This window comes from Trichomycterus rosablanca, chromosome 7 (genome assembly GCF_030014385.1).
Source record: "Trichomycterus rosablanca isolate fTriRos1 chromosome 7, fTriRos1.hap1, whole genome shotgun sequence".
NCBI lineage: Eukaryota > Metazoa > Chordata > Actinopteri > Siluriformes > Trichomycteridae > Trichomycterus > Trichomycterus rosablanca.
In genome coordinates this window covers 25,257,170-25,272,490 of record NC_085994.1, presented here as the reverse complement: position 1 = coordinate 25,272,490, position 15,321 = coordinate 25,257,170, and the positions used below count along the sequence as shown (strand labels likewise).

The 15,321-nt window shown below is 39.2% G+C and overlaps 1 protein-coding gene across 1 annotated transcript in view; it reads left to right on the top strand.

The window, feature by feature from the left end:
- LOC134318314 (protein bicaudal D homolog 2-like) overlaps positions 1-15,321 on the top strand; it is a 62,369-nt gene that overhangs the window by 3,200 nt on the left and 43,848 nt on the right. The window lies entirely within an intron of this gene.

Below are 15,321 nucleotides of genomic sequence, written 5' to 3'. Positions count from 1 at the left end.
CTGGCAGCACTCATGTGTCTATTTTTTAAAGCCGACCTCTGGATATGACGCCGAACACGTGGACTCAACTTCTTTGGTCGACCCTGGCGAAGCCTGTTCCGAGTGGAACCTGTCCTGGAAAACCGCTGTATGACCTTGGCCACCATGCTGTAGCTCAGTTTCAGGGTGTTAGCAATCTTCTTATAGCCCAGGCCATCTTTGTGGAGAGCAACAATTCTATTTCTCACATCCTCAGAGAGTTCTTTGCCATGAGGTGCCATGTTGAATATCCAGTGGCCAGTATGAGAGAATTGTACCCAAAACACCAAATTTAACAGCCCTGCTCCCCATTTACACCTGGGACCTTGACACATGACACCAGGGAGGGACAACGACACATTTGGGCACAATTTGGACATGTTCACTGTGGGGTGTACTCACTTATGTTGCCAGCCATTTAGACATTAATGGCTGTGTGTTGAGTTATTTTCAGAAGACAGTAAATCTACACTGCTATACAAGCTGTACACTGACTACTCTAAGTTATATCCAAGTTTCATGTCTATAGTGTTGTCCCATGAAAAGATATAATGAAATATTTGCAGAAATGTGAGGGGTGTACTCACTTTTGTGATACACTGTATGTATGTATGTGTGTGTATATATATATATATATATATATATATATATATATATATATATATATATATATATATATATATATATATATATATATATATATATATACAGTATATATGCACACACACACATATATATATATATATATATATATATATATATATATATATATATATATATATATATATATATATATTAATTGTCAATCAATTGTCACTGTATAATTGGTAGGGCTGGGTATCGCCACTAATTTCCTGGATCGATTCGATTCCGATTCACAAGATCCCGATTCGATTCGATCTTCGATTTTCGATTCGATTTTCGATTCAATTTCGATTCAACACATTTAGGCATATTTGAGTTACATTAACAGGTTTTGTTTAAATATGTACAGATGTTCAGAGAACGAATGTGATAATTGTACAAAGAACACTCATTATTAAAAATATTTGTGTATTTTGTTTACATAAATAATTAATCCAAAACAGAAAACAGTAACATTCATTTTTTATTGTTATTTTATATGTCTGACACGCTATAACATTGTAAATGTAATGTAAACATACACCTGGCTGTTGAACAGCTTATGCCAAGTTTACACTACACGACACTCCGATTAACACCTGGTTGCTGTAATGTTCACACTACACGACTGATCGGCGATCGGGGTTTTTACACTACACCATCTATCACCAGGGGGAATCACAGGCGAGCTTCTCTGGTCTCCAAAACTACGTTTTGTCACGAAAACACACGTGAGAAGTGATGAAAGGTTTAATGATATCACGTCCAAACATGCACATCAACAAGTAGCGAGCAATCAAAGTTTGTGCGCTGATGAAATAAATGAATCGGAGTGGATTTGGCAACACGAGCAGCATGACTTGTTCTATAGTGAGTTGGAGGTTAATAAATATTTTGTTTTGTAGAGAACGATCAGGTCAGAAATACTGTAAAACTCGCGTGTGCTGATGTATTCTGATAGAAACTATATTGCGCTCCACCACCTGTTTACAACCTCTCCCCTGTGTTTCCCCTCGCTGTTTCTCACATTGATTGAGAGCCGAGTTTTGATCGCAGAGCGAACACCGAGTTCCTCCCGAATCCAGCACCGACCCGTCGCCGAGCGAAAATCAGTGCAAAAAGTTGTGTAGTGGTCATAACTTGAGCTTCTGCCATGCTAAACTGATGTGCAGGTCAGATCTCGTTGCATGAAAAAACACTGGCTGGTCACGCGAAATTACAGTGGGTAACAGATTTCCGTGTGCACCGTAAAAAGGGGCGTATTTAAAAGATCGATCTCGCGTTTATATGAATCGATATCGGATCGTTCAAATAAAGATAGATTCGAATCGAAAAATCTATTTTATAAACCCACCCCTAATAATTCGCATGGTGCACAGCAAATGTGTTTTGACATATTACAGAATTTAAAATTTTACTCTAAGTATCTGGTGATTGTATTGCAATATTTTATGCTATTTTGTAATGAGGTCCCAATCTAACACCAAGTACCAGGGTCTATGCCAGATTCAATATATTTTCATTATCTACTGACATAGACTAAAATAATAATCTTGAGCTTTGGAATCAAGCTGTTTTAAAGAATGCTATTGTATATTTTGCAAATACCTTGCTTACTTTATTCAGAATGCCAGTAGTATGAGTTTTGATATTTTAAATCAAATCTGAAATGGGAAAAAGACTTGGGCAGTTTTAGTTTTCTTTTTGCATATATTGCATGTCTTGAAAATTGCCAGGTCCGTTGATATTTTTTGCCTACGTTTAATTTTTATTTGATTGGCAAATCTTGTAAAAATCTGCCCAAAGCAACTGGGTTATTGCAGTAATAGAAATGTTTAATGCTCATAGTCTGATCTGAGAATACCTTTTATCCTCTGACATTCCTATAGTAATAGAATGTCATGGTAATACATAGGTTTACTTACTTGGTAATAAATATATGCTGTAATGTCAGTGTTGTAAAGCAAAATATACTGACAAGTTTGCAGTGTACAAAATGGCATGGTATGGCACTGCAGTGTCAAAAATCTCGTGGCAGTAAAAATGGCGGGCTGGATTTGAATTTTTTTCTCAAGCAATGGGAAGTGTTTTTCCCGCCTGGAAAGAGTGACAAGCCAGCTAAACTAGTTACAACCTACACAGGCATGACAAGAATGCAGCAGCAGCACTGCAGATAAACGACAGCTCTGTAGTCGTTGATGTAAGTTTTACAGCTTATGCTTTATTTTAGGGCTGCAGAATGGTTTCCATGCAGATGTTTTTGCCTCAAGATGCAATACATATTGACAAGAGAAAAGAAGGTAAAAGAATTAGAGGCAAACTGCTGCTGCAGTTGTTAAAGCATTCATTGCTGTGGGTAACTGAGTAAAATGTAGGAAATTCAGAGATGTCTGTGGTTTCCTATTGCTTATAAACTATTCCTGGTTCAGTTATTTGGAATAAACCTTAAATTCATTGGCCATAAGACAGATTTTACATGAAATTTTATTTCGGAAGGTTGTAATTACCTTATTATGAATAATTGTTTTTTGTTGGAATTTTGCCTCAGCAAAAGAATCATGTGGAAAGTCTGCACGATGGATCCTCTAAAATAACTACTGACCCCTCTCTCTAAGAATGGGTGTGGATGTAAATATTTGCTTGTACAAAGATTTTGTTAAGAAGTAAAGGGCGAAGATAGCCAGCTGAAATGCAGTTTCTTGCCATCTACCCATCTGTCTTTTTGTTCTATCTAAACTGTTCTTTTGTGCTTTTTTTGTGCCATGCAACCAGATTCTTTCTGGGGTTTCTGCTCAACTGATTCCCCTTCTGTTGATGAAACAGTAAATCTCTCACTCTGAAAACACACATAATAAAAGCCGGAAAGACAGCATGACAGAAGGCAGGATTTGCTTATTGTAATGGTCTCATTGACCCATCCTCCTAAATTGAATAAAACTAAAGGGAAGTCTCCACTAATGCCGATCCCCGCTCTGATTGAGGAGAACGAAGCTAACCCACGCCCCTCCGACACGTGGGCCGCAGCGGTATGCATTTTTTCACCTGCACTAGGCGAGAGCTAATGCGGATCAGCACACCCTGATCAATGCACTCCTTCCCTGCCCCTGTGCAGGCGGCATCAATCAGCCAGCAGAGGTCATAGTTTTGTTAGTTAGGAGGAGACCCTATTTAACTTACTACTACCCCACCTTTATATGAACAACAGGCCAATCGTTGTTCATGTGGCCGCCCAGCCCAGACGGATGGCAGAGCTGAGCGTATTTTACCGCTGCGCCACCTGAGCGGCCCCTGTTGGTACTTTTAATTAACGCTTTATGTAATTAATTTACTCTTACTGTATTACTATTTGTATTCAATGCCGTTGGTATTTTACCAGTCCACTAAGCTTAGTGTAAGTTGTTTTAACTCTGAAGTGTAAAGCAGAGCTAATTTTGCGGCTTAAAATTGTTAAAAGCTTATGCAGGCATCACCAGATACAACATGGCACTGGCCCAGTGATAACAATGCTGGCTCAAGAGGTTTAAACATAATTTATTCATCATAATGGAATCAATTTCCAGTTCAAGGACCTCAGTTCCTCCTTATAATGTTATTAGCACCAGAGAAGTGAAAGAAAGGCCTCCGAATCATTTCCTGTCATTGGACAGTGAGGTTGTTTTCAAACATTTTGAATCTGACATAATTCCACATTCTAAAAATACTGCAGTTTAATAAATGTTTTGCTTCTGTACATGCTCTGTACTAGGGATGCACCGATCCAACTTTTTCAGTTCCGATACCGATCCGATACATACCATTGTTGAATTAATAAACCGTATACTTTATTATGTGGGAAAGACTTAAGGCATCAGGATTGACTTAAACATTACTAAGTTTGCAAAACAAAATATAATTAACACAGATATAAATGTACTGAACTGCTATTTATTTGTCAATAAAATAATAAACAGGCATCTTAATATTTCAGTGTTATTTTCACTCAACGAGTAAGAATCCGACGCTGCCTTGGTGACCAAAGCAATCCCAGCATTCATTGCAGAAAAATAAACATAGCTGAAAGGGGCGGAGAAACGAATGGAGTTATTATCAAACGTAAATAAAATATTACTGATTTTTAACTTGTATAAACTTATACCGAGTGTTTTTATTTGCAAGTTCGAGCTTGTCAGGAAATGTAACTGTTATCGGTACATGAAGGGAAATGTTATATTGACGTTAGCGTTAGCGCTGTGCTACCTCAGTTCAATGTTTTTAATGGCAAGATGCTAAATGCTAAACCCGATGGAATCGCTGTGTAAGTAGCGCGTTCGAATAACCTGACTTATAAGTTGATGACTTATTAGAATCCTCTCTACTGAGGCAGCCGCTTATGTAGACAGTAAGACAGCAAGGCAGCTCCTTAGGTTTTCGAACACACCCAAAATGTGGCTGCTGACAATGAGAAAAACAGTAGTAGCTTAAATAACTTTTTCAAATAAACTTATCCGTAAATATTTAGTGCAAACAGTAATTCAAAATAAAATATAGCAGCTAAACATGAGTAATAAACATGTTGCCATCGAACTTGTTAGCATAGCAAGCATGAAATACCTCCATGCAGCTGACTCTTTGGCTCGCTCCATGTTGCTCTTTTTGTTTGTGTTATACGCCATACGTCAGCAGCGCGTCCTGTATGGGCTTAGCATGCGTCGCAAACGAACTAAAGTGAACGTATCGGACCCATGGATCGGCCTGATTATCCGATATCCGATCATTTTGGTAATATCGGGACCGATATCCGATCTTAATATCGGATCGGTGCATCCCTACTCTGTACACTTTTTTTGTATTGTTGGGGACTAAAGCAACTGTATTATACAACTTTGACAATGCAGACCAAATTTATGACTATATGTTGGCCCAGCTATTTCCCTAAAGTAAAAAACAGAATGAGTCTGGTTAAAAGACTTTACTTATTTCAGTGCATTGGCTAAAATAATCAATGTTTTTGGAAGTTATTTATTTAAGTGAGCATTAAATGGATGCTACTATAACATATATTCTAGGGTATATGCTAATGTAATATATATTAAACATTAGACATTAAGTTGGTTTCCCAGACAGGGATTAAGGCTAGTCCAGGACTACATTTTGCTTTAAATGGAGAATCTCCATTCAAAATGCTGTGTAGTCTAGGACTAGGCTTAATCCCTGTCTGTGAAACCAACCCTAAATAACATTAAAGCCACCTCCTTGTTTCTACACTCACTGTCTATTTTATCAGCTCCATTTATCAAATAGAAGCACTTTGAAGTTCTACAATTACTGGCTGTAGTCCATCTATTTCTCTACATACCTTTTTAGCCTGCTTTCACCCTGTTTTTTAATAGTCAGGACCCCCACAGGACCACTACAGAGCAGGTATTATTTAGATGGTGGACGATTCTCAGCACTGCAGTAACAATGACATGGTGGTGGTGTGTTAGTGTGTGTTGTGCTGGTATGAGTACACCAGACACAGCAGCGCTGCTGGAGTTTTTAAATACAGTGTCCCCTCACTGTCCACTCTATTAGACACTCCTACCTAGTTGGTCCACCTTGTAGACGTAAAGTCAGAGACGATTGCTCATCTATTGCTGCTGTTCTAGACCTTCATCAGTGGTCACAGGACACTGCCCATGGTGTGCTTGGCTGGATATATTTTTGTTTGGTGGACTATTCTCAGTCCAGCAGTGACAGTGATGTGTTTAAAAACTCCAGCAGCGCTGCTGTGTCTCATCCACTCATACCAGCACAACACACACTAACACACCACCACCATGTCAGTGTCACTGCAGTGCTGAAAAGGATCTATTACCCAAATAATACCTACTCTGTAGTGGTCCTGTGGGGGTCCTGACCATTGTGTTTCTAAGTGTTTCTATATGGTAAGTGGAGCTGATTAAATGGACAGTGAGTGTAGAAACAAGGAGGTGGTTTTAATGTTCAGTGTATAATACCAGTGTATGCTAATATTAAAATATTTGTAGTATAAATGTATAAATTGTGTAGTTCTGTTATGACACATCACAATTATTGCTGCTTTTGGCCAGAAATGTCATAATAGTGTGAAGGAGACTAAAGAGCAAGAACACACACTCCCCCTATACGGTTGCCATGACAAAAGCCATTGTGGCATGATGTGGGTTGTGTAAAGTACACAGTGAAGGCATTCACATTTAAACTTATGTGTCCTTCGTCTGCTGGTGCAGCTTTACAGCAGCTGCATACGGCATTAACTGTTAATGTCCAAAAATCACAATAAATCACAATTACAATAAAGCATGTGGGGCCTGTCATGTGCTTAAAGGTCAACAGACCTTTTGTAGCTGACGCACAGACAAAACAATTGTTTTAATTACACATTTAAGGATGAGTACAAATAGCTTTTAATGACTAGTTGCCTTCATGAGTATGTAAACAGGCAATGAAAAATGTTTTGAGTGGTTTCTTGATGAAAGGGTTTTTGAGGTCTTGGCCTAATACTGGAACCTTTTTGATGTGGGTAGGCTATAGTAGGTGTGACATGGACAGTGTTGGCACTGCAACTTGAAAAAGCCTTGTTTGGCTTGTCAAAATATTGTACAATGTTTTTAAAGGCTGCTTTCTGGATTTGTTTTGAAAGCAAAACTCAAAATGTGTGTTTGGCATATAAATAAGTAACTAAAATTGTTTTTATTTTAGCTTTGCTAGCATGTGTTAGCATTTCCATACCAAAAGAGGACAATAAAATACCACACTTTTTTCTGTTGTATTTATGCATTTTCTCCCAATTTAGTGTAGTCAATATGTCTTCCGCTGCTGGGGGATCCCTAAATGCAGCTGAGGTGGGTATATTGCTGCTCACTGCTCACGTCTCCTCCGACCCGCGCGCACCCCTTTGCGGAACCCCTTTTCACCTTTGCACTCTGCACAGGCGCCTCTCTATCTGCCAATTAGGTAGGAGAGGAGTTTGCATGTTCTCCCCGTGTCCACGTGGGTTTACTCCGGGTGCTCCAGTTTCCTCCCACAGTCCAAAGACATGCAAGTGAGGTGAATTGGAGACAACATTCCCTTGTTCGAGTTCAGGCCATTTTCTTGAAAAGGAACAAAGGGCAGAATTTATGTATAAATAAATTGACAAATTTTATGATGTAAGCCGACAATGAGCTTCCCCTCTTTAAAAGACCAGCAGCTGCCACTGGTAGGTAGGTAGGTTGGTAGGTAGGTAATGATTTCCTGTATTGTTTCTTCTTACAGCAGAGCTGGATGTGTCTTTTACTGAAGGTGCTCCACTGTCTGACTAGGAGGTCATGGAGGGGGTGTGATGGATTGTCCAGTATGGAAATGAGTTTGTTTAAAGACCTTCTTTCGACCACCAACCCGAAGCCTTCCAGTGAGCAGCCCAAGACTGAGCCAGCTTACTAGCTATACTAGCACTTGTCTGTTTTGATTGGCTAGACTGGGATTTTTTTTGCATGTTGCTTTTTTTGTGCATGTGCTGTGAAAAATCTAATTTCTTCTGCCTGGATGTTGAGTGTACACTCTTGGTCAAAAAAGGGCCCAACCCAAAAAAATAAACAACAAATCATTGTTTAGACAATAAGCAGAAACTAAGAAAATGTACTCCTAGGATCTGTGCCATCATGTGTTTGTCATTGTTGCTGTGGTAAACTGTTGGTGAAAAGCTGGAAAAATGGAAACGGACTTTATTGGTTTTCTAAAAAAAAAACAGGATTTTTGAGAGACCTGTCAACCTCCTTCCATATCTCTGATGTGTAGTCCCTATGGCTGCATTTTAGGTGCCTCGAGTACTGACAACTGGCAGCAGGAAGAAACCTTTATGCAAACACTTAAACCCGTTACAGTCACATGTGGCTGTTTTTTATCATTTATACTGCTTGCTCAGTTCTTCATGTTCTGCTGACAAATAAACATTTCATCAGAGCTTTTGTGACTGATTGTCATGGTGTCCAGTGTCTGGTGACGGTTAGGTGAAGGAGTTAGGATGACTTAGCTGGTGGTGCTCTTTAATAGATTCTTTAGTTAAGTCTCAGACAGATTGACCTACTCTTTTATTAGCAAATCCTTAGTGAAAACATTTCTAGTCTTAAACTGTTCATAACATCCTTCGTTTACAACTTAACCCTGACTTTTTCCTACTTCTGTCACCGGATTCTCCCCCCATTAGTTTTCACCCCCTTCTTTTCCCTCAATTGAATTTTTGGTTCCTGTTTACTGCAGAGAGGCCCTTTTGGTATTTCATAGCAACCATGCTTGGAATAAAGTAACACTTTTAAAAGCAGTAAGATATGATATTTAAAACCAGGATTGGAATTTTGTTTTAAGATTTTATTGCTGTTAGTATTGTATATAAATTTGGGTCTAAATGTGTCTTTAATTGTTGAATGCTGTTGATGTGCGACAGCAGTGATTGGTAGATAGTTGTGCTAAATCAGGAACACACACACACACACACACACACACACACACATATGTTGATTGTGATATCAGCTGCTTATTGCTGTGTAAGTAGGTTGTAGATAGCTAAGGACCCCCAAACAAATTAGTTGAGATACTTATTAGCTGTATGTTTTTGTGTTTTTTTTATTGTGGTAAAAATTTCTCATTCATTTAAAGGAAGTCCCATTTGTTTTTTTATTTAGTCAAATGTTAAATTGGTTCACCATCCAAAACTGTAAACATTAAAATAACAAATTGAAGCAGTTTTTTGTCGGTACGTTTAACTCTGGCACATAAGCTTATCGGTTATTGCTTTAACCGTCTTTTATCAGTTCAGTTATTGGCAAAATTTGCATCCCTATTCCAAATAACAAAACATCAGCCATAACATTAAAACCACCTGCTTGTTTGTACACTCACTGTCAATTTTATCAGCTCCACTTACCATATAGAAGCACTTTTTAGTTCTGCAATTACTGACTGTAGTCCAACTGTTTCTTCATGCTTTTTTTTAACCTGCTTTAACCCTGTTCTTCAATGGTCAGGACCCTGGTCAGGATTCTTTAGGTGGTGGATCATTCTCGGCACTGCAGTGACACTGACATGGTGGTGGTGTGTTAGTGTGTGTTGTGCTGGTATGAGTGGATCAGACACAGCAGCGCTGCTGGAGTTTTTAAATACTGTGTCCACTCACTGTCCACTCTAGTAGACATTCCTACCTAGTTGGTCCACCTTGTAGATGTAAAGTCAGAGAACTCGCTCATCTATTGCTGCTGTTTGAGTTGGTCATCTTCTAGACCTTCATCAGTGGTCACAGGCAATGCCCACAGGGCGCTGTTGGCTGGATATTTTTGGTTGGTGGACCTATTCTCAGTCCAGCAGTGACAGTGAGGTGTTTAAAAACTCCATTAACATTGATGTGTCTGATCCACTCATACCAGCACAATCAGAATACCAGAATGACCCACCACCCAAATAATACCTACTCTGTAGTGGTCCTGGGACAGTCGTGAACATTGAAGAACAGCATGAAAGGGGGCTAACAAAGCATGTATAGAAATAGATGGACTACTGTCAGTAGTTGTAGAACTACAAAGTACTTCTATATGGTCAGTGGAGCTGATAAAATGGACAGTGAGTGTAGAAACAATGAGGTGGTTTTAATGTTATGGCTGATCAGTGTATGTACTTCGAATTTGCCTGCCATTGCTGACTTGAATATTGAATGCTATGTGGTAGTCTAAACAAGAAGATTTATTCTTTATTTTACAGTTGTTTATACAAATAATGATTTGCATTACTGTGAAAAGCTGGGACAAAATACCATATGAAAAGTTTCAAATGCCAAATCTCAGGGTGATTTTCCTCTTTACATTACATGCCTAATTTCTAAATTTGTTCTTTAAGAACCAGCTGCCTTTCAGACCCACAGGAAGTGGTTCAGCTGGATAAGTCATCTGCGTTGATGGTGGCTGATGTCATGGGAAAAGCATGCTAAAGGAAGACGGGGCGGATTAATTGCTCACTGGACATCATAACACAAGGCATTGAAACAGACAATAATCTGTGAAATTTGCTAACATAATTAGTGCATCCGAAGAGTGTAAATACATCAGTGTGGTTGAGAGGAAGTGAACAGAGATAAGTAGTGGGTATCTTGCACTTCATTTGGCTTTGTGGATCCTTTATTGCTCTGTTGATCTTGACATCTTGTAACAAAAAAAACCCAAAATGGTTGGTGTTAAATACAGCAGGAAGTCTAAAATTGTTTTCACACATGGGTCTGGACCCAGAACCTGTTCTAGGCTTGTTTGGGGGAATACATCAGGAATTGTGTTTGGTGTTTCCGAAACCTGGCTCAATTTTGTATATGGATCTTAGGTGGTAGATAAAAGGTTAAACTTGCATATATACCTAGTGCATATACAACAATCAGCCTAACAGTAAAACCACCTCCTTGTAAAACCACACACATTGTACATTTTATCAGCTCCACTCATTCTGCAGTGACACTGACATGGTGGTGGTTTGTTAGTGTGTGTTGTGCTGGTATGAGTGGATAAGACACAGCAATGCTGCTGGAGTTTTTAAACACCTCACTGTCACTGCTGGACTGAGAATAGTCCACCAAAGAAAAATATCCAGCCAACAGTGCCCTGTGGGCAGCGTTCTGTGACCACTGATGAAGGTTTAGAAGATGACCAACTCAAACAGCAGCAATAGATGAGCGATCGTCTCTGACTTTACATCTACAAGGTGGACCAACCGGGTAGGAGTGTCTAATAGTGGACAGTGAGTGGACACGATATTTAAAAACTCCAGCAGCGCTGCTGTGTCTGATCCACTCATACCAGCACAACACACACTAACACACCACCACCATGTCAGTGTCACTGCAGTGCTAAGAACCATCCACCACCTAAATAATACCTGCTCTGTAGGGGTCCTGACCATTGAAGAACAGGGTGAAAGCAGGCTAAAAAAGTATAGGTAGAGAAACAGATGGAGTACAGTCAGTAATTGTTGAAATACAAATTGCTCCTTTATGGTAAGTGGAGCTGATAAAATGGACAGTGAGTGTAGAAACAAGTAGGTGGTTTTAATGTTATGGCTGATCAGTGTATACCTCGTGTTTCCTTTTTTTCTTTTTTTTTAATTACTATTAATTGGGTGAACTTTTTTTGGTCAAAGCAGCACATGTTTATATTTGAGGCATTCATCCAAATCAACTTAAAGTTGTAGCAGAAGCAGTTATCTCAAGTGACGTATAATTGTAGCTAATTACAGTCAAGCAGTTGAGGGTTAAGGGCTTAGCTCAGCATCCCAATAGTGGCAACTTGGTGGTGGTAGTGCTTGAAACAGTGACATTTATATTACTAATCCAGTACCTTAACACACACAATGACATCCCCATACTATATCATACCACTTGATTACTCTTTCTGTATTTAGTTTTAAATCATTAGTTTTGAAACTGTTAGTTATTCACACTGTTTAGTCACAAGAAAATATGTGTGTGGACACCCTTACATGGTTTACTTCAGTGCTAGAAAAATGTGCTTCTGAAACAGAATAATAGGAAAATAGGGATGTCACAATTTTAAAAGAAGGTGAATTATGCGTGCAAGATGGCTCATATTATGTTATTTTTTTCTTTTTACCTCCTTAATCTTTTTCCTATTTGTCTTTCTGTAGCTGCTCACTCACACTGCTGGAGCCTATCCCAGCTTATCAATGGGCGCAAGGCACACAGTAATTTCAGTAATGTGACTGGTACTGACTTTCATGAAATACTGCTGTATTCAACACAGTGCTAGTCACTGTAACTGTTACAACAGAGCTTTGAAGCGGGAACACAGATGAATTGTGCTTTTGATTAGAGATGCAAATCTCATTCAGCCGATGAACAAACATCATTCGCCCATGGTTAATCGATAAATGACAAGCTTATAGCATTCCGTCAAAATACAAAATGCATCACAAAATTTGACATCAACACATCTTTATATTTTGTTTGATTAAAACAGCATAACACATTGAATATGGCAGCAGTATAGAACAGTAAGATTACAACAATAAACACAGTGAGCAGAACCAGTTCAGTATTAAGAATGCAGATTTTATACAGTTGACAACAGTCTATTATAAATGCTAACAAGTGCTAAACATTCTAATCAGAATAAATAAAGATGCAGCAGTATTTTTTTCTCTTAGTTTAGCGCATCCAATTTCTGCCCGTCCATCATCCTCTCACTAATGCTAGTCCCTGCTCCTGATTGGGGAGGACGAGGCTGCTCCACGCCCCCTCCTACACGTGCACAGCAATCGAACATCTTATCACCTACACTTGACGAGTGCAGTGCAGTACAGCGCTGTGTACGGAGAGCCACACCCACTACCGCATTCCTTTCCCATTTCCGTGCAGGCGCCACCATCCAGCCAGCAGAGGTCGTAATTGCACTAGTCTGAGAGAGAGTCCCCATCCGGCTTAACCCTGCTCCTATCAGAACAACAGGACAATCGTTGTTCATGTGGCCGCTCAGCCGGCAGGCAGAGCTGAGATTCAATACGATGTATTTGAGATCTCAGCTCTGGTGAACAGCATGTGTTTTTACCGCTGGGCCACCTGAGCATTAATGTAGCTAACATAAAAATACTATGACATAGAAATTTCCACATTATTTTTTGTTCAGACTCACATATGCAAAGTTTACCAAGAACCACTGATACTTCACATAATCCACTGTCAAAAGCCAAAATCTGTCATTGTATTGGGGTGCATCTCTGCCCATGGGAAACTTGCCTTGTAAAGGTAACATTGATAAGGAGGCATACACTAAGAGTTTAGACAGACTTCTTCTGGCGAAGTCCTCTGACATCCATGATTATTTTAGCAAGACAATGGCAAGCCTCATTTGTAAGAACAGTTGAAGTGAAATGTTTATCTTTGCATATCACAAATTCTTTGGAGCCTGGGCAAAGGGCGTAGGGTAAGTCAAATAGATTTGGACTTGCTCAGAGGTAGGGCTGGGCGGTATGACTGTATACCGTCTTTGATTCCTCATACGGTATGGATTTTGAGAAATGAGGCGTGTTGGCAGTTTAGAACAGACTAAAACACTATACTGTACAGTTTGTTGAGCCTCGGATGTTGTCAACAACGACATTACGAACGCAGTAACAATCCACATATGCAAGAACACGATTCCTCTATAGACAGTCGAGAAAGAAGCTTTCAGAGCAATAATTAAAACACTGGATTCCAGGTTTGTATTACGGCGCAAAAATACTTCAGGTTAGTTGCTATTCCAGCGCTATAAGCGAACTGGAAGCGGAAATATTTAAAGTCATCACTTAGCTACAACAGACCTGTGGTTAAGTTGTACAGTGGAGTTTGCAAATGTTGTTTTATTTGTTTATTTGTTACACATTTATTGCATGTGTACTGATTCCATCATATATTGTGTCATTTTGTGGGGCCAAACAAACCTTATAGCACTCAAAACCTTCATTATATACATGGTGAAATTAAAACTTTTTAAAATCTATGTACTTATTACAGTAGAATAAGCCACAGACGTATAAAAAGTCCCCGTCATACAAAAAAATAACACATACCGTGATATGCTGTGAAACCGTCTGAATCTTAACAAATACTGTGATACAAATTTTTGGTCATACCACCTAGCCCTACTCAAAGGCTATGATGGTGGGCATCCACAGACAGTTCTTTGGACTTCATGGCTTGGTTTTTGTCCTGACAATGCAGTGTGAACAGTGAATTCTAAGGGCTTCATCTGTGTACCTTTGCAAACAAATACATCCCTTATACATCCAAAGGAAAATTAAGCAATCCATCCATCCATCAATTATCTCTCTGCTGCTATTTCCACCTTTATGCTGACCAGCCAAAAGCTAGCTGTGTATTTCGGGTTTCAGATAAAAGTCCTTAAAGACTACTGCACCAAACCTGCTGGGACATGCTGTTAATAGACTTTCAAGTCCTCTAGCACGAGCATGCAACCTCTCTCTCTCTTCCTGTGTGTTTGTGTGTTTACATTCATACTTTATCAGTGAGTGTGAGAGTGTGGAATCTACAGAAAGGATACCATAGAAACACTGTGTGTGTGTGTGTGTGTGTGTGTGTGTGTGTGTGTGTGTGTGTGTGTGTGTGCGTGTGTGTGCGCGCCTGCGTATGTGTGTTATTCAAAATTTTCTGCAGGATACCAGAGCTGCAATGCAGAGGCTGCTAAACGGTTAGCTGTTAACTCCTTCATTCCCAGTCTACTGCTCTGTCTTTCAAGCTTTCCCCTGTCAACATGTCATCATTGTGTGACTCAGCTAAGGTTTTGATTGACACTTAATGGTTCAGTGGTCAGACTGAAATCATTAATCTGATTATATGAAATCCACAGAATTAACAGAAATCTAATTAACAGAAATCCAGTCTGCTTTTGTCTGTCATTTTGTGTCTTAATGACAAATATCATTGGGAGATGGAGAAATGAAGTATAATGTTTGTGTTCCTGATTGAATGGTACCCATAAGTACCACACCAAATCAGATAAAGATGGGACAGTATGGAAAATGCAAATAAAAATTTCTTTAATTTACTTTGATTTTTAGTTACTTGCATAATTGCAGACACTAAACCCAATACATTTCAACAGGTGATGTCAACAGGTGATTGCAATCATGATTTGGTACAAAAGCGGTATC